The 25,987-nt window shown below is 44.8% G+C and overlaps 1 protein-coding gene across 4 annotated transcripts in view; it reads right to left on the reverse strand.

Moving 5' to 3' along the window:
• The window catches only part of PLS3 (plastin 3), a 58,092-nt gene that overhangs the window by 24,984 nt on the left and 7,121 nt on the right, over positions 1–25,987 (reverse strand). The window contains exons 1-2 of one of the 4 annotated variants that reach the window (XM_054996154.1): positions 15,083–15,205; positions 653–754 (exon numbers count right to left, since the gene is read on the reverse strand). The exons of 1 other annotated variant lie outside the window; for it this stretch is intronic. The gene's annotated coding sequence lies outside the window, so the exon portion shown is untranslated. Of the gene's footprint in view, positions 1–652; positions 755–15,082; positions 15,206–25,987 lie in introns of those variants that run through there. 2 more of the 4 variants (XM_054996155.1, XM_054996157.1) reach the window with 2 other exon arrangements.

Below are 25,987 nucleotides of genomic sequence, written 5' to 3' on the forward strand. Positions count from 1 at the left end.
AATTACAACAAGTCTACTGCTGAGACTGTGTCAGAGCAATACTGTTAGGCCAGCCCAAGATTTACTCTCAGCACACAAATAGCATGAGTGGAACGACACAGATGAAAAGGACGGTTTCAGATTATCCTGGAGATCACATGGCTGTTTTGGGGGGCAAAATTATTCCAGCTGGATGTAAAACGAGAGAATATATTGGAATCAGAAGGGCAGCACTCCAAAAATATACTGGAGGTTTGTGTACTGACAAAGAATACAAGAAGGCTACATCAATCTCTCTCTCATATACACACCCACAGAGAGAGAGAACTCGACTCCTAAGACGCTTCTCACACATACACCTAGGGTTGCCATCTCCAGTTTGGGAAATTCCTGGAGATTTGGGAGGTGGAGCCTGGAGAGGGTGGAGGTTTTGGAGGAGAGGGGCCTCAGTGAGATATAATGCCATAGAGTTCACCCGTCATAGCAGCCATTTTCTCCAGGGGAACTGATCTCTGTTGCCTGGAGATCAGTTGTAATTCCGGGAGCTCTCCAGCCACCACCTGGAGGCTGGCAAGCCTACATATATCTTTAAGGTAAAAGCCCTCATCATCAGGATTCTGAGAGAAATAACCAGGCCCGCTTCGTGAACACACACTTTGGAAGCTGTTCTTACCTACAGAGTTCTAGTTTGTGTAACGGGGTCACCCTCTGAGCCAGGAATGCATAGAAACAGAGCTGCTGCCAAATGGAGACTGCGGCTGTGGCGTTTCAGGGCCTGTCAGAGGTGAGGCGGGGTGGGGGAGGAGGCGAGAGAAAAAGAGATGTCTGTTAATAATGCCTGGTCGACTCTATTAAACACAGAGAAACAGTGAGGTCAGCTACTGCTTTTAGAAACAGAGCATGCTAATAAAACCACTCATAATGCTTTTATACAGAGGAAAAAGGCTCTGGGAGGGAGGAGTTGGAGGGGTCAGGCAGTGCTAAAGCAGAGCATGTCTGGAACACTGCAGTTAGACGAAGTCTCGAGGGTCACTTGGTTCAATTCTAGGCAGGGAAAATGCAGTTTATGAGCTGCAGAGTACGTTCCTGTAGCCCCCTTGAGATTCCCAGAGAAGTACAGTTGCTGCAGACCCAGTCCCCACTCGAAGGACAGCTGTGCACGCTCCCCACATACTTCTCTGCTATTTGCTTCCACTTAAGCTTGCAGAAGCCAACCAGAAAGTTCTCCATCAAGCATACAAGCAAATTCCTCAGAGAGTTCTGCAAACCAAGTCTGAAAACACGTCCTTCTCACACAAGGGGGGTGGGGACCTGCATACTCCATTACATGTGAAGATAGTGTCTCTCTGAGAAGCCACAATTGTCAACAGGTACCCAGAGAGTATTGCCCAGCAAAACATATTATGAGTGTCCTGGAAAGAATAACTTGCACCCTGTTTTCTTTGTGGCTATCACTCTGGGGAATTTATCCATTACCAGGAAAAAACGGTTCTCAGGCTGAGCAACAGCCATAAGCAGGCTGACATTTCTCCTGCGAGGAGCAATACATACTCTCAAGCACAGTACAGAGTTTCAGTCAGGGTTAGGGTCTTAGACATCCTGGAGTCCTAGGCAAGGGTCCACTTCTGGGACCCAGAATCATTACCATCCCTCACTAGGGACAAGCAAAAAGCAGCCCTTGCTCCAGATGGAGTGGGTGTGAAATGGTGTCACTTTAGCCCAAGCCCCCAACAGGCCAGATGTGAGTGGCGGCAGCAGGAGCCCTGCTCTTTTTATCCCTCCCCCGCCATTAGAGAGGTAGTGCCACGGGCAGTCAGGGCCCCTCCCAGCAGCTGCCCCTGTTGCCCATTGGCTAACACTGCCTTAGTTTCAGTTTCCTTGGCATAGTGAAAACAGAAGGTGTAAAGGAGGAAAGAGTCCAATTTCATATTATTTGTTCTAACCGGGCCTGGAGAAGCACAGCTCAAGAACTGAGGGTTTTCAGATGTACCATCTCCATTTTCCCACAGCAATGACAGCCAGCCAGAAGTATTAACCTATTACCCTGTTTACCGAATTCCTCCCATGCCAAGGGCACTGTTTGTTGCATCAAGATCACTCCCAAATGCTTGGCTGGAGGCACTTCAGTTCTCCTTGAAAGAGAAACCAGAGCTTGGAGGATACGGTGATGAAGACTGAAGAGTGGCTGAGCAACTACTTCAAAGGTCTCACCCACGACAAGGACCGCAGGCTTCAAGCTAGCCTTTTGATTCCACTGGGTCTCCTTCACCCTCACTGTGCAATGGACTCCCACCCTCCCCATCACTCTGAATGGGGCTTCCCTTGGAGGTCTCTTGCTGAGCACACTTCCGCCATTCTGTTCTCTCTTTCTGCACTATTTAATCCCTTTGTTCTGTTCTTCAATATTTGTATCGCTTCCTTTTGTTGCTGTTCTTCCCTAAACTTCACTTCTGCTTCCTACTTTCACCACATCTCCGCAGAGACCACAACAGGGTAATCCTTTCCCGTTTCCTCTGGGGCTTTAACTATTTTATTAAGTATTTCCCAACCTCTCTCTCCAAAAAGGAGCCAAAGACAATTTATGCATTCATTCTTACTATACAGATACATATACACACACACAGAGACTCAGCAAACATTTAAAAATGAGCATCACCACATGCTAAGCAGCAAGAAGATCACAAAGCATTAAACAAGTCAACAGACCGTTTAAAAGCATGCAGACATGACATAACACCAGCCCAAAGCCCTTTGCGGGAAAGTGACCTTGCAATGCTTCCTAAAATCCAATAGAGGGGGCTCTTCCGGACTGTTGCCTCAGAAAACTTGGACAATGACTGACCACGAGAACTACAAAGGCCCAGGGGGGGGAAACAACAGCATCAAATTGGGGGAAATAGGCCACAGCTCTCATTGTCAGATGCATCTGACGAAGAGAGCTGTGGCTCTTGAAAGCTTATGCTACAATAAAGTTGGTTAGTCTTAAAGGTGCTACTGGACTCTTTACTAAATTAAGGGAAATATCAGTGTTGCAGCAAGTGGTGCAGGACCAGGGAAGAAATGGCATTCACACACATCCATGCCATGTCGCTCACTGCTGCTGCCCTCTGCTCCTCCTCCTTTCCCCCTATCACGCCTGCACAGAAGTATCCCTGTGACGGTGATTTTGCCAGGATCCTTCTCCCGTGGCCAGAATTACTCCCCTCACTTTCCCTGATGTGAAGGTGCCCCTCATACACTGAGCTGCTACTTTCCTCCTTGTTGAAAACATCCAGAAGAAACACAGGCAACTGGTCTGTTTCCACCAGACAGGCAGGCAAAGGGCAGCTCAGGAGAAGGGGCTGTTTACAATCCGAAAAATACAACTCTGCCTCAATCCAAATCCATCACACAAACACACTTCAGCTGTTACTTCACAATTAAAAAATCACACCGGATATCCAGACATCCTTCTAGCATCTCTAGTCATCCCATTTTTGTCCAGCTCTTCCTCTGCCATTCTCTCCTTTTCCATTTTCTCCTCACGAAACCCCTGTGGGCTAGGTTAGCTTGAGAGAATGCCAGCAGCTCAAGATGACCCAGTGATTCACTGAGGAGGGGCTGCGGCTGAGTCTTGGACTGTCTGCTTTGCATGCAGAAGGTCCCATGTTCAATCCCCGCCATCTCCAGTTTAAGAAGTCAGATAGCAGGTGATGTGAAGGACCTCAAGCCGAGACCCTCGAGAGGTGCTACCTGTCAGAGTAGACAGTACTGACATGGAGAGACCTGATTTAGTATAAGGCAACTTCATGAAAGTAGCTTCAGCTCAATGGGATTTGAACCCACGCATCCCCAGTCCGAACTCTAAACTCTACTGGTTCTAATCTGGTTTGATCCTCATGCACAGTATGTAAGTTCTCAAGTGATGCAAGTCTATATGCTTTTTGCTTTGTATGAAAGTCTCTCCATCTTCATTTACTCCAAACTGCCCAGGAATATTATTTGCTGCCTCATGTTTAAACAGATTTATTAGATGGCAGAAAGACATCTTCTGGCCCACCTGGCATCCATTTTCCCTGTCCCTGCAGCAGCCATTTCCTCCCTCGCCCCAGCCACTTGGAGGGCTTATTATTTTTTCAAAATCAGAACTAGAACATCATTGTACTGAAATGCCACTGTAGCAATAGGTGTAGCTGGTTCTCTGGATTCCCAGCTTTCATTGGGGGGGGGGGGGAGAGTAAGTCTTTAGCCCCTTAAAAAGGCACATCTTTTTTAAAAATGAAAGCTGGATATTCAGAGAACCGCTATACTTATTGTTTACAATGATATAATGACATCACAATATTCTTGTGGAGTTTTTTTTTAATTGCAAAATTCCTGGTGGCCCAGGGGAAGGCGATGCCACTTCGGGAACTGATACTGGGGACAGCCTCTGTCTTGTTGTACTTCGGGAACTGGGGCAGGGAAACTGTAGGGAAACCTGCTATTTGGAGGTCCTGTGGCTGCTGTGCTTTATCTGCGGCCACACTAGCAACAAGGAAAACAACAAAATTCTGTCCCTGTGTGGAAGACACCAAAGTCCAAATGCCTCGACACAATGCAATCTCCACAAGATTGTCCAAGCTCAGCCTTGGTTTCAATTTGGTTTGTGGGAAGCCATCCATAAGAATGCTGATGATTGTTGACTGACTGATACAGCCACAATGTCTCAACGACAAAGTCACTATTTATTTAGTCAAAGGAGGAATTTATTCACAAATTAGTTAAGTATTTGCTTTAGCTTGCTGGATGCAATCCGAGGCCCTGACAGAGAGCAAACCCACAAGGTCAGGAAACGCCCAGCTCAGAGGACAAGAGAGACAGGCCCAGTTCATTCATTCTGACTAAGGGAAGACTCACCAGCCACACCGAAAGGAGTGGAAACCAGGACAAAGGAACATTTGGGTGCAGCTGTGGAAGATGCTCAACGTCTCTCCTATTACCTAACCATGGCTGCCAATAGCTGGGTTTCTGGACAGTAAATAGCTCGGTTCAGGGTTGATGTGGGGACCCTGGCAGATGAACTTTTGTGGAACAAATTATTTTTATCATAATTTACAGGGGTAACTCTTAATGTGCAGGCATGCACCCATGTCGGCTAGTGCTTTGTACCATTCATATTTTGTCCATTCTCACAACCATCTATGAATTCAACTGCATTCCCACATGGCAGACAGGGAATTGGAGACAAGAGAGAGGTGTTTCTCCAAGGCCACCCAATAAAATGACAGGAGAGGTGAGATTTCCCCTCCCCCTGCTCCCAATCTATAGGATACAGGCCCAAATCTTCCATGTGGTTGGCACCTAATGACAGATACCTGGAAGGCAAGTTTATACAATCAGCTTCGGCAGGAAAAACATTACCAATGCAAACAGGCAGAGGCAGGAGAGCAGATGGGATCAGCATTCCTCATGGAAGGATTTTGATTTTTTTGGTAGCACAAAGCAGGATAATCCTCCTGATTAAAAACGAGTTAATACTGGGGCTTAACTTAATAGGGTTTCTCAAATTTGCACTGGAGAGTATAAGACGGCTGGGACAGTTTTTCTTTATGATGCTATTGTGGCTGAAAGAAAACCGAGAGGAACGGTGCCAGCCCCACCCCTCAACACGTGCACACTTACTCTTTCCTTGGAGGAGCAGACACCACATGCCAGTTTTATGGCTTTGGCTGTAGAAGGTCCCAAATGATGATCCACGCAAGCAGATAACCCAGGTCCACTGAAACAGCTCCAATGTCTGGGTGCCAGACTCAGGCTAGATGGTGCCCACCATCAGTTTTGTTAGATATCACCTGGCTCCAAAGCAGTTTCCAATAGTATGACTATTTTCAGCCCTGCCTTTGCTAACACAAGGCAGCAAACTGGGGCAAGGTTTGGCTGGCAGGAGAGCCTCTCTTTTCAGACTAGGGAAACTCCCAGACACGTTAAAAGCTACTGCTGGGCACCTGGGAATGTGCAGAGCCTGCACTGCACTGTACTTCACCACTTGGCAGACCCACCCACTTCCTAAACAGTTGGAGCTGTATAAATACCAGGCCCAGCAGCTAGAAATGCAATTAATTTTTCAGTTGGCTCTGGTGAAGAGACATGTTTTAAAATAAATATGTGTGAGTGTTTCTACTACAACTGGAAGCAAAGAGCAATGGGAGTTTCCAAGGAGAGGCCTGTTTTGATCACATGAGCAGAAGCATAGGGAGTTCTTTCATGTTGTGCAACCGATTTTAAAAGTTGCTGAAAACGAGGGATGTGGGCTCACATGTGCACATGCACACACCTGGCACCATTAAATGTGGTGTGGTCCAATGCTTTGATGATCAGGTAAAAGACAAAGGATGAATAGAACATCCATGTAGAGAGGCTCTATACTTTTCAGCCATGCTCCACAAGCTGGCCTTTGTTGGAAACAAAATGCTGGGTTAGATGAATCTTTTGGTCTGAACCTGCAAGGCAGCTTTTATGTTCTTACTAGCAACAGAGCCCGTTGTGTGGAAAAATACAACAGGCTCTAGAAAACGGATTTGGCAGGCCCTTGCTGTGAGGCCTTGGGAGGGCCATGTTGCCGTGCCAGGCCTCTCCTCCACCTCCATGGCTGCTGAGGGGCCTTGGGAGGGCTGCGCCGCCACACTGGGCCTCCCTGCCACCTCCACAGCCCCTCAGCGGCCTGGCACAGGCATAGGATGCCCTTCTGAGAGCTTTGGAGGCCGTGTCTGGTTGGGTGAAGCAGAGCAGACTGAAGTTGAACCTCATGAAGATGGAGGTCCTGTACTTGGGCCTTGGGCTGTTGGGTGCGAGGTTCCATCTCCCAGCCTTTGGGAAGGCCCCATTGGTGCCCGTCTCATCGGTTAAAAGTCTTGGCGTGATCTTGGATTCCTCCCTGTCTATGGAGACCCAAGTCACATCTGTTGCCCAGACTGCTTTTTTCCACCTGCAGCAAGCCAGGCAACTTGCCCCCTATCTCTTAGCCCAGGAACTAATGACAGTGATCCATGCAACGGTCACCTCCAGGCTGGACTACTGTAACTCAGTCTATGCAGGGCTTCCCTTGGGTATGATCCGGAAACTACAATGGGTCCAGAATGCGGCTGCTCGTGTCCTGATGGGTGTTCCATACAGGACACATATTACACCAATCCTACAGCAGCTTCACTGGCTCCCCGTAGAATTCGGGATCCATTTCAAGGTGTTGGTTTTAGCCTTTAAAGCCCTAAATGGATTGGGACCAGCATACCTGAGGGACCATCTGTCCCTGTATGTGCCCCGGAGAATGCTTCGTTCAGCGAGTAAGAACTTACTGGTGATCCCTAGCCCCAGGGAGGCTCGTTTGGCCTCGGCCAGGGCCTTTTCGGTCCTGGCCCCAACCTGGTGGAACTCTCTGTCTGAGGACGCTCAGGCCCGCCAGGATCTTGTATCATTTTGGTGGGCCTGCAAGATGGAGATGTTCCACCAGGCTTACAGTTGAGGCCACCGTCAGGACCATCACTGATCCTCCCACCAGTCTCCGGTATTCAAGTACAGCTCGTGTGTCTGTCCGTCTCCTTTGTATGCAGGGGGCAGGAATGTGTAGCCAACTATATCAGGTTTTTGTATATATATAATTTTAATTGCTGAATATTATTGTAGAATCTGCTATGTAATTGTATTTTATGATTGTTGTACCCTGTCCTGAGCCCACTTGTGGGGAGGACGGGTTAAACACCGAATAAACCAAAACTAACTAAACTATAGGGTAGCCAGGTGCCCTTACCCTCCAGGCGGAAGACCAAGCACACATCTCTGGGTAGTCCTCATGCACATGGGCTACACAATGATGTCACTTGTAGGGCGTGACATCATTGTGCAGGCCACATGATGCCCTGGGAAGTGATCCTGCGCTCCGCAGTGGGGTGCATCAGACCCAATTCGGGCCAAATCAGGCTGCTACAGAGCGTGGGAGCATTGCCAGGGCAGCACAACCAGCCATATGGAGTGCTCATATGTTCCACAGTGGGCTGAATCAGGATTCAGGCCAGATTGGACACATTTCAGGATGAATTGGGCTGCTGTAGAGTCCGAGAGTGCTGCTGGGGCAGCGCAAGGGGCCCTGAAGCACTCCTGCACTCCGCAGTGGCCTGATTTGGCCCCCATTTGACCTGAATTGGGCTGCTGCATCACGCGGGAGTGCACCGTACCATCAGGGAGCATGCCTTCAGAGGCGTGTTCTCCCACTTTTTCCACACCGGCCAGGTAAGCAGGGCGGGGGTAGAGGGGGGGCAGGGGGTGGTGTAGGGGGTGACGTGGCCTTCCCAAGGCCCTACTGCAGCCAGCTGTGGCCACCTCCTCAGGACCTCCAAGGCAAGTAGTGTTGCCCAGGACTCCCCTTTTATCCTTCTGAGGAGTGTGTGAGTGCACCTGCGTGAGGATAAAAAATGAGTTGCCACCAATACGGCTTGCCCTTTTTATAGTAGGATGTACCTTGGGAGCAGCTAAGTGCCCCCTTAATAACGTACAGCCAATGGAGATGGAATTACCCAGATAACTTTTGCAAGGTGATGATGGGTGAGGGTGTGAACTATGGAGCCAGAGCACTGCCTCTCCGTGAAGCCAACAGCTCACCGAGTAGCTTAAGGAAAGCTAGCATCAGCTGCCCCCATATAGATGTTGATGATGGTATGACCTGTATTACAGAATTATTCAATGGTCAACATCTGTTCATACACAAAACCCAAAATATAAATACCAAGTATTGTATGTGTGTGTGCCATGAAATTGTTGTATGTGTGTGTGCGTGCCATGAAATTGCAATCAACTTATGGCGACCCCAGCAAGGGGCTGTCAAGGCAAGTGAGAAGCAGACGTTGCTTGCCAGTGCCTTCCTCTACAGAATCTTCCTTGGTGTTCACCCATACAAGTACCGACCCTGCTTATGTTCCAAGATCTGATGAGATCGGGCTATACCATGATGCCTTCTCTCCCCCTGTGATTATTACTTTTCTTTTATGTCTCCCCTTTACCTGGCAATCAAAGGCAAATGATCTCAGTGCATGCAGGTTCCATTATTTGCCATTGTGGCTGATGGCTAACCTGTCTGACATATCCTTTAAATCCATCTAAGCTACTAGATGCCACCACCACAGTTTGCAGGAAGGAGTTCGTAATTGGTCTACAGTGCACACTTCTCTTTCCCCTACTCCAGACAGCCTGTTTTTCATGCCACTTTGCAATAAGAGGGCTGGCTCTGATCCAGCTTTGAGGCCATTCAAAGCAGCAGTTCCAGCTGCGTCAGTTTAAATTACCAACACTGGAAGAATCCAGGTTAAAAAGGTTAAGCTCTCATGTCTTTAAAACTGTTTAACAGCAGCAACAACGACAGATTATGGGGGGAAATTAGCCAAATAAAGGTGGCAATGCAAACACTAGTGGGACGCTCACTGCTTACTGAGCTCTTTTGAGCCATAAAAAGTGAGTCTTCTGCATTCCTGAACCTGACGCCAGAGACTGACAGACCCATTTCAGTAGCTCCTTTTCCGGGAACTGTAGCCGGTTCCACATTGCCTGGCAAAAGCAGCAAAAATTCTTCAAACACATTTTTCAACAAGGTCATCGAAGCAGTACAAGAGTCAGACAGATGCAATCTTTAGACCGCAAAGGTTAGGAACAGGATGGCACAAATATTGCAGATTATAAACAATACATTCTAACAGAAATAAAAAATTCCAAGCTGCCAGCAAATACATTCCTAGCAAGAAAAGACACCCACAGCATCAAGACGTCATTCTGGTAACCATATACTAGAGAATACAGAGGAAGAAAAATCTCCTAAAAATCAAGAGCAGGGATTGATTTTTTAAAATCTATTTATATTGGAAGCCTACCCTATCACAAAAGATCATGGCAGAAACGAATGCCCCTGAATCTACAGATTTTTTTTAAAAAAATCTGCCTTCCCAGTCAAAAGCCAACTGGAAAGCTTTTACAGCTTTCCAGACAAGGGTTCTGGTGAGTCTTTAGGAGAAGGGTATTTCAGAGTTCACGATGCAACTAGGATACGATCACATCAGCTAAATGGGAGCAGCAGGGCAGACTTATAAACACCTACTTACCAATGGCAGCTAAGAATCAGGTAGGGAAGCTTCACAAAAGTCAAAGTTTCTTTTCCTTTAGCTCACAAACCAGCTGGGGGCCCATAAAGCACTGTTGGAGCAACAATTTGGAAATTTCCTGTTGCACAAAACTCAACCACTCTGCAGTGCTATAAGCTCTCAGGTGCTTGAGCTGTCCACACACATTCCAAACCTGACCAACTCTCAGCTGCTCTTTGTATTCGGTGCCCCCTGGAGCATGAAAAGCCCTCATCAGGCCGTTTGGGAGGGAAAGGTGGTGGTATTTTTTATTTTTGTTAATTTACAAGGTCTTGTTTTTCTGCACATCTGGGAAGTTCCCCGAATATGGAGAAACCTTCACTTTATCTGCCCAGTGGTGCTGTTTCTGTGGTTGGCACAAAGGCCTCCAGAGTTTACTATTAGATAGTGTGACAGCTAACAAAGGACGGTGTGCTAGTAACAGATTTCTTTACAAGGCTGAAAACTGGACATGAAGTAAAAAATGCCCTGGTATGAAGCAAGTCATTTGAGGTATTGCTTGGTAATCCCCTACAGTTTTATTTTTTTATTTCATTCACAGCCTGCCTTTCTAGCTGACACTCAAGGCAGGTGACAAAATATTAAAATATTGGCCGAATCCACACTTCCCTACCTTCCGCTTTTCATGTGCATTAATCGCGCTGGATTCTATCCCGCAATGTCCCAATCTGTGTTCACATCGCTTCTCTTATTGCCGCTGCCTCACGCTATACTTCATCCACATCCCTGGTAGAATCGTGCAGTACAGGGTGGGTTTAGATCCGACGTCACCGATTACGACATCACATTCATTTTTTCCCCCATTTTTTCATCAGATTTCCTCTATAGCGGTTTTTTGCTAAATTGCTATGGCGAGGCCACACCCCTATGATGCCTGTGATTGGTTAATGTTATTCTATGCCTTCTTCTTTGAAATCCATTGGACCATTATTCTGGCGGGCTAATTTGAACTGAATATTTAAGGTGGGGGTGCTCCAAACTCTCCAAACGGGCAGACTAATTATTTGACGCTTGAATGTAATGTTAGAATGACGGATTTCCGCTATAACGGTAATTTCAACAGTTAAAAAAAATTTTTTTAACAGCCACCGATATTTCTGACTGTTTAGCTTCCTAAAAATGACACGGAAATGGAAATGACGCCACCCCTTGATGTCTCCGCGGGGATTTTGGATTTATGGCCGGGATTGTGCAACAATGCTGGGAAAGTCCCCTTTTTAAAAAAAAGGGGGGGGGGGAAGGGCGGGCAGGCAGGCATGCTGCGGAGAGAGTGGTAAAGCTTGATAATTGCATGGCAAAGAGGGATGGTGTTCCGGAAAGGCTGCAAACACGGAAGTGGGGTGGTTTGAAGGAGGCGGTCTCCTTGTGAAATGCTTCTATTTGTCCACATCCATGGTGAGAACCGCGCAAGAGAAGCATTTGAACGCATGACAAATTCGTCTGAGGCGCTACGCGAAATACGCAAGAGAATGGCGAGATTGAGGTAAGAGTATGTGAACAAACCTCTGAGAAGTGAATAATGGGCGGGAAAAAAAGCGGAAAACTTGAGACATGTGGATTCGGCCATTGATCAGAGAGCATAAGACATCCAATAAACAATTACAGAAGTGGAAAACAATGCAAACAAAAAGTTATGTCTAAGTGATTTGAATTTTCTGGGCAAATTAAAATCAGAAAATTATCCAGTATCCTAAATACAGCACAATCTGATGTAGCACATTTATTTTGACTTATATTTTGTCAATTTAAAAGGTACTCCATCTTAATTTTATGTCCGAATTCCAACAAATACTTACAGCGAAATATTTGATGGGGGGAAGGTGTGGTTTAAACATTATATGCAAACAAATTTCAAAGCTTTATGTGGAAATTAGTTTTATTGTAACAATACTTATAAACATTTAAATATAATGTACCTCTCTTACATGGTGTAAATTTAGTAACTTTGGTTAAACCATTTTAAGATATTTGTAGTTATGACTTATATATCTATGTCAGAGTGTTTTATGTGTTTAAATTGTAAAGGCCTTTGGCTATAGGCAATAATCTACCTGCCTACCTGATGTAAATTCTAAAGGGGGGACCCATCCAGTCTGATAAGGGGCTCCGAAGAACTCAGAAGTCAATGTGTTGTGTTATTCTGATTGGTCTAAATGAGAGCTGTTCCATGGATTACGTTCTTGGAAGTGGGCACACAGAGGCTGCAATCCTAAGTACACTTACTAGGCAGAGAGCTACATTGAACTTAATGGAATTTACTTCTGAGTATGCATGCTTAGGACTGCACTATACTTTCAGTACAAAGTACTGTGCGTCATATACTGTGGACATGGTTGTCCACTCACAGATTTTACAACAGAATGTAACTCTCGTCCTTAGAAGTTACTGGGGAGCCTCAATGCTTACATTACTTGTTAGTTCCATATCAGACTGGGGAGTACAATATTGCTTCCTCCATGTGAGAACAGACCTCAAATTAAGAACTCTGGCTGTGCAGTTCAGGTCAAAATGAAAGCTAATCAGGTGGATTCACAACTTCTTTTTTTTTTAAAAAAAGGACTATTCTATGTATTTGTGATTTCATCCGCCTCTCCATGTTCACAAATTAATAAAACTTTAATAAAACATACATATACTCTCTCATACAAGACCAGGGGAATAATCATTTGAAAACCATTAACTGCAACTTCAAAACTGGCATGCTTGCTTAATATTGTATTGGCAATGACATCCATTCCTTGTAGTTAATCTTATGACAAGACGAATCTTTAGAAGAGGAAAGCTCCACCTCCCACTCACACACTTGTGCTCCTCTGCAACATGTGCTTGGTTTGAGGAAAAGACGTCAACAATAATAGGGCGCAGTCGCCATCAATGGAGCCCTATGGTTGGTTGCTCAAATGGCTAATCCAAGAAGTATGAACTCTAGGTGGGAAAGAGATGAAGGGCAATATGGGGGCTAGTTTATCATTTTAGTGCTGCAAGAACCATGCAGGCAGACACAGGAAGCTTTGCCCATGCCAGTGGACCATAATGGTCTCAGCACATAACAGCCAGGTTCAAACCCCACCCCCCCTCAGCTAACAAACCCATCGAGTGGGCTGGACTCATTAACTTTTTACCTGCAAGTGTCTGATGTGATGTAAAAGATAAAATGAAAAGGATACCCTGTAACCTAACCAATACCTTCAGGATTTGTAAATAATTCATATGCTACGTTGTTGACTTGGCAATTTTTTTTTAATAGCCAGAATTAGCCGCCTCGTTAACTGTGTTGATCTTTTCTACACAGACATCTTGACTGGAACCTACACTGAAAACAGAAATTAAAATGGGATCTCCTGAGTCCTCCCATACCTTAATACCGGTAGCCCCTGCCTGCTCTGAAGAGGGAGCTTCCAGAGGAGCCTGCACTGGGTAGATGACAGGTCAGCTCAGCAAAAACAAAAAGGAGCGTTGTGGCATCTGAAAGACTAATGGAGGTATTGTGGGTGGCAGAAGCTTTCATGGGCTGGAGCTCACTTTGTCAGCCAGCCCACAAAATCTTCTGTCACAATGTAACTGTCTGGTCTTTAAGGTGCCACCGCACTTCTTTTTGCATTTGCTGGAATAGACCAGCACGGCTCTCCTTCAGTTCAGATAACAGATCTGCAGGGTTTGCCCTGGGAGGAGCTGGCTCGCATTTCAAACACTGCGAGAATAAACTTGCAAAGAAAACCACTTTCATGTCTCCTCACCCATCTGGAATTACTGGGAGCCTTTTAAACCTGTAGGATCAGTGGTTTTAAACAAGTTTAAAATAATTACCCTGCTCAGTTTTATGCATTCTCCAAGTTTGGATCCTCAGCTTCTGGAAGTCTGGCAAACTGCTTCTGTTACGATTTTTATTCTGTTTCTAATGGGGTTGTTTACAATCATTTACATTCATTTTCAACCTACTGTTACCTGCCTGTAGACTAATGGCACAAACCGGAATCAAAATACATACAGGCACTCATTACAGCAATACTTGGATTTGATGATCAAAAAGAAACCAGCTCCTTTAGCCAGGAATGAGAGAAGAAAGGCAAAACATGGACTGCAAACAATTTGCCTTCAAGCAAAATAACCGCGTGCGCAGGATTGCAGCCATGAGCTCTAACAGCTTCGCAATGAACATTTAAAGAGTCGGGAGGAGCACAAAACTCTCAAAACAATGTGTCACCAGGAGGACGGTCTTTTGAATCCCACACAACTTTCCTCCCCCTTTCTCCCATTTTCACACTCAAGCAAAGAACAGTTTTATGGGAAGATCCAGCACAGAACTTCTATTAAATTGCAAGCTCCTGAACGAAACCATGCACGCCTGTGCTCGCCATGAATTTTACAGTGCCTTATTACCCGATTGCTTCAATGCTGTCTCTAGTCTATGGCAAACAGCAACTACTTTTCTACAACCCAAACTGCTGTTTCACATTAGATCTGCAAAAATATTTACTTAATGTGCAAGGCTGCCCCCTCCTCCCTCTGCCATTTCCTGATGCCCCCCCCCCCAAATCCTTAAAACCCTCCAGGCCTTCCCTACTTCACAGGATTTAAAGTTGAAGGACCTGGGTTAAACAACCCCCTAGAAAGAAACCTGACAGGCTATCACCAGGCACTGACCAACCCAGCATGAAGCAAATCAGAATGTTCCAGCTATGGATCCATCCCATTACCGGACAGACAGAAGCATACTCAAGGGCACAAGCAAAGGGAAGAGACACACCTGCTTGTGTCTTTTGCAAGAAGCGTCTTCTTAAAATTTCTTCCCACTGAATCCACATCCCTCCTGAACCGCTAGCAAAGGAATGCCACAGACAAAGGTAGAAAGTAATTGGAGAGGAATCTAGCCAGGCTGCTGAGCCTCAGAGTTTCTCTTCGCTGCACTGCAGCAAAACTGTACCCAAGTTGCAGTTCTGGATTCTCGAATTTAGCCCCCTTACCTTGCCCTGTCGGGATTTCTGAGAAGAGCAGACCTGATCCCTCGCCTAGCCCAGGCGCAATGTGGAACTTTCTCCCACGCCCAGAAAATTAATCTGGAAGGCCAGCATTCCTCCGACAATTGTAATTCTAAGCAGCAAGTCACAACACTTCCTGCCAGCAAATGAGAGCATGCTGACAGAAGGCTGAGCAATTTAAAGCCCCCCCAACCCCGCCTGCTCCAGAAACTTGCATTACACAGCAAAAACTTGGACAAAACCCTTTGCAAGCCTGCTCTGAGCCTGACACCAGACAGATCAGTCAATCCCCGCCATCTAGGGCACGAGCGTCACTGAAGTGTGACTTGTGAATTAAACAGCAGCCCCAAGAGAAAGGTCTGGTTGCAAGGAGAAGGCAGTGAGGCATCTTTACACATTGCTCCAGCATGAGTCAAAAGGCAGTGGCATTGCCTAGCTTATCTTCTAACTGCATGCATGAAAATTATTCTTTTCTAAGCAATTCCCTTTAATGCACACCAATCCACTTTTCATCCCAGAAAGGGGGACATCTCTCTTTTTTTATATCAGTACTAACTGCAAGGAGCTTGAGTAACCAAAGATGTCACATTTTGAAAAGTAGTAGAGCCTGACAAAACATTTTCTTGCAAAGAACCACCCTTCATCAACAGGGAAAATGAGTCACCCCCTCATTCATGTTCCTCAGCCATGACCTAGAAATGCAGATTCAAGCAGCTGGATTTCCAAAGTGGCAAACATTTGGGTTCTTTGGGAGGAGGGAAGCATTAAACATAAGGGCTTGGATCCAAACAGCCTTGCATGGATTACCACATGTGTAGTGGGGTTCTCCTGCCCTTCTTCCTGCTACACATACCTCCATAAGGTGCTTCTTTGGACCCAAGCCAATGAAAACGTCAGAAGAGAGTTTTTGTAGCAAAATCAATTGCGCTAAAAAGAGTACGTAGCAATAAATTCATACACAGATTTGAAAGCTGTATGGCATTGCCCAGAAGGGGCCTGCCACGCAAATCAAACCCCCTGAACAGCCTTTCCATCAGGTACGCCCCCAATTGTATCCCAAGACACAAGTGGCAGCCCACAGACCATTTACAAAAATGTATTGATCTCCATAATGAGCTGCTCCCACAAAGAATGGGCTTTTTAAAAACTAGCCAGTGTGCTCTTCTCAACAGGGGAAGCGGCCGTGCGCCAGATTTTGCACCCTAATGTAAAAGAGCAGGACATATGCAAGGCTGATTAAATAGCCCCAAGGGATTAATTTCATACTTGCAGTCTGAAGGGTTGAGGCAAACCTCACCTGTGTGTCAGGGAAGTGAGAAGATTAAATACCCATGACAGTCTCCTCCAGTTGTAATGCTTCATTCTCATGGCCTTCAATGAAAGGCAAAAGGCTCCTCCACCCCTCGTCAGGACAAATGCTACCAAAATGATAAAGCCGATAGACACTAATTTGGTTCTTTGATACTTGAGCAGAAATGCAAAGCTCTTCTGCAAACATGCTCTGGAGATGAACAATCCCATTTTCCCTACAAGAAACCCTTTGATTGCCATCAGTGATTGGAACAAAGGCCACGATTAGCACTGATTGGAAAGGGGAAATCTGGTTCTGAACCATGCAGCAACACCTGAACAAAGCAGCTCCCCAATCAATACGGGGTGGGGTGGGGAGCTGCAACAGCAGTGGAAGAAGCAGGAGAAGAAGGGTTGTTGTGAGGATACAAAGAAGGAGAGAATTATGTAAGCCACTCTGGGTTCCCACTGGGGAGAACAGCGGAGTATTAATAAAGTGAATAAACAGAACCAGAGAAACCTTCAAGCCCACCTGGTGTGAGAGAATCTTCAGTTAACACTGAATGTTACTATCCAGTGCAAATTTGGCTTTTCCTGGTTCAAAACTCTTGGAAGTTTTAGCATCAGACAGGGGCTTGCAGACTTATTCATTTCAAAGAGTTCTATCCTCCTTCCCTCTGTGTTTGAAGCAATTTCCAGTATTCAAAAACAATACAGTGACATTCACTAAGCACAGCTTCAGAGGAGTTAGCCATGTTAGTTTGAAGATGCAAAATAGTAAAAGGTCCAGTATACCCTCCATGCATATGATGAAGAGAGCTGTGGTTCTCAAAAGCTTATGCTACTTTAATAAAGTTGGTTAGTCTTAAAGGTGCTACAGGATTCTTTACTATTAAGCACAGCTTCAAAACATTCCACTAGTGTAGCCACCCAAACAGCAGAGATTTGAACCAGTGTGGAGTAGTGGTTAGAGTCAGACTAGGATCTAGTCGACTAGGATTCGAATCCCCCACTTTGCCATGGAAGCTTGCTGGGAGACCCCGGGACATCAGTCTCTCTCAGTTCAACCTACCTCACAGGGTTGTTGTTATGAGATAAAATGAAGGAGTGGAGATAGATGTTCTCCCCATTGGGGGAAAAAGCAAGGTATAATTATCTAAAACAATAAAACAAACAATAGGCAACATACAGAATCCACAGTCAGTCTTTCCTTCTTTCCTTCCTTCCCACAGTAATGTTCAAAATGCCATAGTTGCCTCAGCATATTCAGATCAGGCTAGAGGCAGAGAAGAACAAAATTAAAATGTGATCAAAAAACCCACAAAACTTTAAATGCCCATCAGTTCCTGGGAAGTAGTGGAGGAAAATCTTGGGAAGCGGTTGGCTGCTCCGGGAGCCTCCCAACGCTACCTGCCCTGGTGATGCAAGATACAATTATACACAGGAAGTGAAGTCAATGTACACAGAAGATGCCAGCTCAAACCTGACATGCCTGGACAAGGAAAACAGCTCTTGACTCACAAATACACCCATTGCACTTTATATACAGGGCGGAGGAGCAAGGCCAGTTTCCCTTGCAAAGCAGGGATCTATGCTCCACTGCCACTGTTCTTTAATATCAAAAACACACATGCTCCACTTCCTCTTAATTATACTTTTTAGAGTCTAAGGCCATACATTTCCAGAGGCTTCAGTCCCAAGATCTCTGCTTTCCTCATCTCTGTCATCTAGTGTGAAAGGCATTTGGAAGACGCTGTGGCTAAGAGGAGACAGCAATAAGCTCAAGATTCCAGGAACACATCAACAGTTCTTCTTCCAAGAATGACCCACCCAATTTTTCCCGCCCACCCTCAACTCTGAAACCACCACTTCATCGGAGTGTGGTAACAGAAACCTCCTGGCCATTTTTGCAGAAAGCTGATAGCAGATACTGTCGGAGGCAGGCACTTGGCAGTGGTCTTTCCGTATTTTCACAGCTGCTCTGCAACATGGGGCAAGTGGTGTATAGCCAGCTTGCCATTGCCCAGGGAAGTACTGGGTGGGGGGCAAAGAGGCTTTTTCAATAGAGACCAAATGGCTGACAGGCAAATACAATGGTTAGAACTAAATTGGGCCACAAAAATAACACTGGGCTACAACTCTGTACACCGATGTACAATGTTCTCTGAAGCCCTTCAGCACCTTGGCTGCGCATAGGACAAGACTGAAGCTTTGGTTAGCCTCTTACAAAATCAGGATGGTTATATCCCCCTTCACACAAGACACTTTCTCTCCTCTTTCCAAAGTAAGAAGCCTAAAAAGCAACTGTCTGGCACACATGCCATAGATGTATATTTGGCTTTCATTACTGGGCATTTTCTCATCTTTTGTTCTTCCTCCGTACGTTTACCCCGAGATTTGAGATGTAATAAAGCCTGTGAGTCAGAGCTAAATTTAAAACATGCCTCCTGCTTTGTTCAGCTTGTCAGCATCAGGAAATGAATGGGTAGAAGGAGCTTATTAGAGGCTCCGAAAGAGACATTTGTCTGTATTGTGCTTGGATTACACTTTTAGTCTCCAATTCTGTCAGTACGAGGGAGCCAAAATTCAACAAAGAAGCCCACCCTCCATCAATATGTGCAGGCTTCTAAAGGTGCCAATAACTCTCCTCCTACTCTTTGCTGATTGCTGTTTCTATTACAGCAAAATAGCCACAACAGAATGATAACTGAAGAAAGAACAAAAGAAAAAGTCGCACTATAGGAACCTTTGAAGCAGAGCTCCTAGAATGCCCTGTCATTATCTCCTAGTCCTTTATCTGCCTGAAACCTCTCCTTAAAGATTGTCTCCTAGAGAAAAGGCCACTGGGCCAAGATGCTCCAGAGAGTTGGCTCAGACACACATCCTGTTTTCGAGGTTTATATCACAAGTGAAAAGCATTCAGAGAATGCAAGTCACTCCACATGAAATCTGGAAAACTCTATATAAGAGCACAGGCAGAAGGAGAGGCACAGGTGCTGACCTGGGGGACAAGTAATATCTGTAAGATCTCCTTGTTTCATCCACTGCCAGGGTTTTCCCCTTTCAAGGTTTCCCTTCTTTCTCAAACCTCCTTTGCTACAATCTTTCTTGAAAGACTTGGAATCAAAGCAGGTTTACAGCCCTGTGGAAGAGAAGAAGTACATTTTCAAATCTCCAGCTCACATCAGAGCCATTTTACTGCCATCATCCTATCACACCTGCCATTCTCCCCACAACCACCAGAGGTCTTCTTTTTTAAAAAAGGCAGTTGCTATAGTGCTATAAAGCTATAGGCTATAAAGCTATAGCAATATAGCAAGTATGATTTTTTTTAAAAATGCTGGCAAAAAGCCCTCTGGTGGTACAAGGGAGGAAAATAATGAGCACCAGGGGATGACTGAGGGAAGTATGGAGAAGGCACCAATGTGGATGTTCTGATACAGAGATATTCACTGCGGCAATTAGTAGAAGCTACCTTATTTTTAAGATGAGTCAGGACTGTTGCCACAGGAGAATACTTACGCAACATAAGAGAGGCAGCTGGGAAACCTTCCATAACAGGCCTTGTGGAAGGTGGTTCTCATACTAGCTTGGAAGCGTTTTCCTGTTCAAAAGCAGGCAAGAGGCTTCCTGCCTGAACAAGTTATCTGCCACTTAAAAGAGTTTGCATACTACTTGGAAAAAGTGTGTGATTCTCCAAAAATGTTATCATGCAAGACAGAAGTTAACTTCTTTAAATGAATTGATCTAGAAAACCACCTCTGGGGCTTATCTAGCACTAAAAAACATTGATATGCTCACCTTACTGACCCATTTCCTTCTCCTTGCATCCAGTCATAATCTCCTATAATCTTACTTGCCATAGAAGTTTTATTTTTTTAAACTGCATTCGGTATGACAAAATGTGTAGGTATATTTCACTGAGCTGAAAGTTGATATATCATGCAGTGGTGCACATCCAAAACATTTTTCCCCATTGCCTTCTGGAGTGAAACTGAGTAGACATTTTTGGTGTGGACAATTTTACTGCCCCAGTTGTGTCATTTCCCCCAAATGCTTAAAAACAGAATTTAAATATCATATTAATTATTTTCTTATGGCAGCAAGAATATTGTTAGCACAAAACTGAAAACAAATTACCTAACAGAGACATCTGGATCTGCCAGGTATGGTTTATTATGCTTATGGACAAAATTTCCACATCTAGACTTACATTGGAAAGGAAACAATTCGCTTAAGAAAGATTTATTACAAATTGGCAACATTTCATTGCGCGTTGGAAAAGGATCAAACCCGATGTGAATGTCAAAGGCACAAATGGCTAGAAGTTGAGCATATGTTGAGTATATATTGTTATAATTCAATCTAGACGCAATGATAATTTTTAATATTTCTTTCTGCATGTTTACAATACTTTTTTTTAAAATCACTGTTCCATTGAACCCTACTGGAACTAGGGAAAGCAGTTGCAATTAGGAAAATAAAACTAGGAAAATTGTGGCCCAGGTCTCATAAACATCAGATGAAATGCTGAACCAATGTCTGCACTGAACCACTTCAGGATGCCAGTGGGCACTCGCATGGAATGCTCCCCATACAAATAATTCCACCACCACCACCCCTATAGAAAAAGTACAGTCCAGGCAAGTATGCCACATCATCAACAAAACCTAGGACAGAATGCATATGCCTCTGTGCTGCAGCAATCCCTTAAGCTTTGCATAGACAGAGGATACAGTTAACTCCTTTTCACAATGATAAACTGAAAGCAAATATGGTGTAGTGGTTATTGTCACACTAGGTCTGGGAAAAGCCAGATTCAAACCTTGTACTTAAAATGCTCACTGGGTAAATGTGGGCCAGTCCCTTGCTCCCAGCCTAGATCACCTCACAGGGTTGTTGTGAAAAAGGAAGAACCATGCATGCAGTCTTTGGAGGGGGGGCAGTAAAACTGTGACACATAGATAAACCTCTTGTAAATAATATGCATCATCTTCTTAATCTGGTGATAAAAATCCTAAAATAAAGATATTCTTGCTTGACAATGAAGAGTCTAGACTCCTTCAGATTCTCTGTCTGGAGTGTGTGAAAAATCGCTTATTAGCTATAGACTGCATCTAGACATGGCAAACAAACCAGAGTTTTCTCTGTGGCTGCCACACCCAAACTGAGGGCTTCCTTATTCTACACGTCCTCATTCTGACCACAAATTGCTATGACATGGAGAGTGGGACATTTCAACAAATCAGAGTTTGTTTCTTGTCTACAAAATGGGACCATGGTTTAAACCTGGTTTAGAATTCCGGTTTGCAGTCAAGAGACCTAAACCAATTTGTTTTAGCACCCCAGTCTTGAAGACGAATGCTTTTTGGAAGCAAAACTCATAAATGTAAATATTTCAAGAAACACCTCATATTTCTCAGGTACTGGACTTCAAATGCTCATGACCAAGGTCACCAGCAGACAATGCCAAACAAGATTGAGTGGTGCAGACTTGAACTTACTACGCTGTTAGCACCCACAAGCTTTTTAAAAGGACGTTTTTGCCAAGGAAAGCCATCCAATCCAAAGCCTTCTTCATTTGTAACCTACCTGGAAGATCTATTCCCCCCCTCTTCCCACCAAACCAAGGACCTGGAAATGTTCTAGTAGCTGCCAGCAAGCCTCTGAGCACCAGTGGATAGGTCGCAACTGAGAGTGGCTTTCACCTTCGTGCCCTGTTTGTGGGCTTCTCAGAGAATCTGGCCGGTCCTTACTGGAGACAGAACGCTTTGGTCTAATCCAGCAAGGCCCTTAGATTCTTAGCATCCTGGTGTCATGAGAACATGGATCAGCCCAAAGGTCCATTTGGTGCAGCAGTCCACTTCCAACAGCAGCCAGACAGATATTTTTGAGACAACCTCTCTTGCTGTTTGTCCCCCAAGTATACCGCCTCTGTACAAGGAGACTCCGGTTACCCATGAGTAACCCCATCCTGCTTGGAAAGATGAACTTTTCTGAAACAGAGTCAAACCAGCTGCCTAAGGATACTTTCACAGGCTCACTACAATCCTTCACAGCAGAGCTACAAAAGGATACACCACCCTCCTTTGTGTCTCATTTACCAATTCAGGAATCAATTAGGGTGTCATTTACTTCCCAAAGAATCAAATCCTCTTCCAAAAGGTCAAAGCATATACCAGCCAATATGGCACAGGGAGACAATTACCTGGACACGCCGAGAATAGAGCAGCAAATGTTTAACTTGCCTCTGTGAGCTAACTTGGCCTAGAAGATCCTGGGATTCTTCGGAGGCTTTTCAACATCATGCCATTCTGAATCCTCTGCTGATATGGGAGCACAGAGCAAACAGCTACTCGTTTTACGGGTGAGGATGTTATTTGTGCAATAACCAAAGCTGGGTGTGCCTCAGACTCTACTGAAGCCAAAATAACCATTATGTTCCAAAAGACTGATGTCTGGCGACCTTTATTTATAGATCCCCTTCTTCAGCTATTCAGGGAAAGTGACCTCACTTCTTTGGGGTTTTTAAAATACAATAACATCTGCAGAAGAAGAGACAAGAGGGAAAATCCATCCATCCTCTGTATTTGTTGGCTACTGCAGGAAGGTGGGCAGCTCAGCTAGCTCAGAATTAGCAAGTTCCTTTTCATTGTGGATACTGTACTTTTTTATTTTTAAGAAGTACAAAAATGGCCAGTGTCAAATCTGTCCCTTAAATGGAAATAGAAACAAAACATGGAATGTATTCTTAGGGCAGATACAATGTTTCAATGCATCCACAGCAACATTTGCAAAGCTGCTCAACGGAGGAGAGTAATAATCCCCACAGCAACCAGGCAGAATAGCTTTTTGTAAATGGGGAGGTGGTTGGCTTGCAGTCCCACTCACATAACCTGAATGGTCAGCCTACTGCTGATGTGCCCTCACCCAGTTCTGGTCAGACAGACAACCGTCCACAGAAAACTGATCTCATGCACAACTGGTTCTTCCTGTTTGTCACAAAGTCAGCTGTGCAAAGGGTGAAATGGCTGACCCTTGTGTCAATCACCTGGTGTGACGCTTAGAGTGTTAGAGTAAGAGTCTCTCTACACGAGACTCCTTACACAAGGACATTCAAGTGAAGAGAGATGCAATGTTAGCCAGGAAGCCGAGTTTTAAAAGACAGAGCAGGAGGCTCTGTCAATTTCACCTCTCTACAGGAAGGCAGTTTAAAAAGACAGAGCAGCAAGGATTGCTCCTCAGAGGCTTTGTTAATTTCATCATCACTTCCTAAAGTCTCTGCCAATTTCACCTCCCCTTTGGGGAGGTAAAGATGAAAGTAACAAACCCTCTGAGGAGAAATCTCTGCCAGCTGTGTGTAAAGAGGTGAAATTGACAGAGTCTTTGGCTCTATCATTTTAAACTATGCTTCCCAGCTAACATTGCGTCTCCCTTCACTTGAGCAGCTTCATGTAGTGCAGAGAGACTCTAAGCCTGGGAAGAGCCAGGATCAAATTGCCACTTAACCATGAAGCTAAGAAGGTGACCATGAGCCAGTCACTCTCGGCCCAATCTGTTTTACAGGGCTTTCATAAAGTTAAAATGGAGCAAGGGAAAACCTTGTATTCTACCCTAAGCTCGATCAAGAAAGGGTAGAACAAAAATGAAGCAAGAAAATAAAATCACAAATCCACCTCCCTTCCCCAGCTAGTTGTGTAGTGTGCTGATTGGCGGATCCTGGTGAAAATTACAACACCGTCCCTGCCATCTACAGCAGAGATTCAAGCTCTTTTAAAAAGATATCACAACAAACGTTCTACTGGAAAACCTGCTAGGTGCTTGCTTTTTTTAAAAAAATCCAAGATCCTGCCTGCAATATGGGAGGAGGGTGCATTTAGAGCCAGAAAAGTAAGTCACTATAAGAATAAAGTATGGGGGGGGGGAAGAGAATTCATTCTGCAGTAGTAAAACCTGACCAGCCCTTGCAAACAGAGTATATCGTTATTCACTCTAATATTGCTATGAACACACAAGAGACCAGTCAAACTCTTTGTTGTTTAGTAACTTTTATGGACTTTGCAATACAGTAATACACTCTGACTGGGCACAATTCACCCCAATTCTCCTTTGAAAGCTATAATAAAGTGAATGAGAATTGCACGGGAAAACTAAAATGTTCTTAGACAATCCCCGCTCATTTCAATGTGGCTTATGCAGAGAAATACACATGGTGGATCATGCACAAAGTCATCACAATTTTTTTAAAAGCATGATGATCATTTCTTCCCACTCTTACTCAAAATTGCCACTGGATCTTATGGACTGCAGTCCTGAGCTCATATCACCTACCTACAGTGCTATCCTAAGCAGAGTTCACCATCTGAAGTTCATGTGCTTAGAAGGGTGCAACTCTGCTGAGGGTGGCATTGCCAGAGATGTAGTCCAGTCCACTGGAATCAGTATGACATACTTCCAAGTTTAAGATCCGAGTGCTTAAAGTACCTAGGCAAAATCATCCTGCAAGGAACGTGCATACAAACAGCACAGAAGTGAACAGATTTAGACTTTTAACTGTACTAACAGTGCAATCCTACGCAGGTTTACTTAAGAAGTAAATCCCACTATATTCAGTGAGGCCTACTTCCAGGTAAATGTGCGCAGTTACAGGACCAGGCTAGGAGTCCTGAATTACAGAGACACAGGGGAACCCACTCTCAAAGAAACTTACCCAGTTTGCTACAAACTAACCAAATCTGACAGGTGCACCTGCGAGTCACATTTTCCATGCACAGACAGGAGACATCTGTACACAAAGTATCTCTGAGACTGCAGTAACAAATGCAAATAGCATTGCCCCTGTTTATGGAGTCCAGTGCTCCACGGTTCTGGAAGCAAAGGGATACTAGCAGCTGATGCTAAGGTGGGGAAATGACTCTCACTAAATAAGAGGAAACTTGGCATGGGAAGAAGCTTAAACATCACTCCTGTGCAACTGTCAGAAATTACCATTCATTATTATACTTCCTAGTTTATTCATAGCCCCATACCTGCCCAGAGAAAAACTGGATTGGAGACTGTGTGTTTTCAGTTCAGGAGAAGGCATTTGGGGTGTGTGATATTGGCTGATGCTTTGCAACTTTGTCTGATCTCATGTCTTTGAACTTCTGGAAATATGTTACAAAATTCGAGTAAATAAATAGGAACCATTAACTTCACATCAAAAGAGAACCCCCTGAGAGAAGGGAGTTCTAAATCTGGAGAGCAGCCACCAAAAATGCCTCTCTCTGTATGCTCACCAGGGTTTTTCCCTGCCACTATGAAATACTAGCGCCTCTTTTGGCCATCAGCTCTTAGGCAGTCTGTGCAGGGCTACTAGCACTTTTTAAAAAAAGCTCTGCTAGCCAGTATTAAGACTACAATCCAATGCACACTGACTGAAGTGTACATATGTCTCTCTTATTTCAGAGTAAGCTGGGCTGTTTCTCTGCCACTACACACTGATACACAGTAATGGCACCTCTTTCAGCCATTAGGACTTGGGCTGTCTGTGCTGAATTAATAGTACTTTTTAAAAAAACACAAAAATGCACTGGATCTCTCCATTCATACTTGGCAACC

This window comes from Eublepharis macularius, chromosome 13 (assembly GCF_028583425.1).
Source record: "Eublepharis macularius isolate TG4126 chromosome 13, MPM_Emac_v1.0, whole genome shotgun sequence".
In the NCBI taxonomy this organism is placed as follows: domain Eukaryota; kingdom Metazoa; phylum Chordata; class Lepidosauria; order Squamata; family Eublepharidae; genus Eublepharis; species Eublepharis macularius.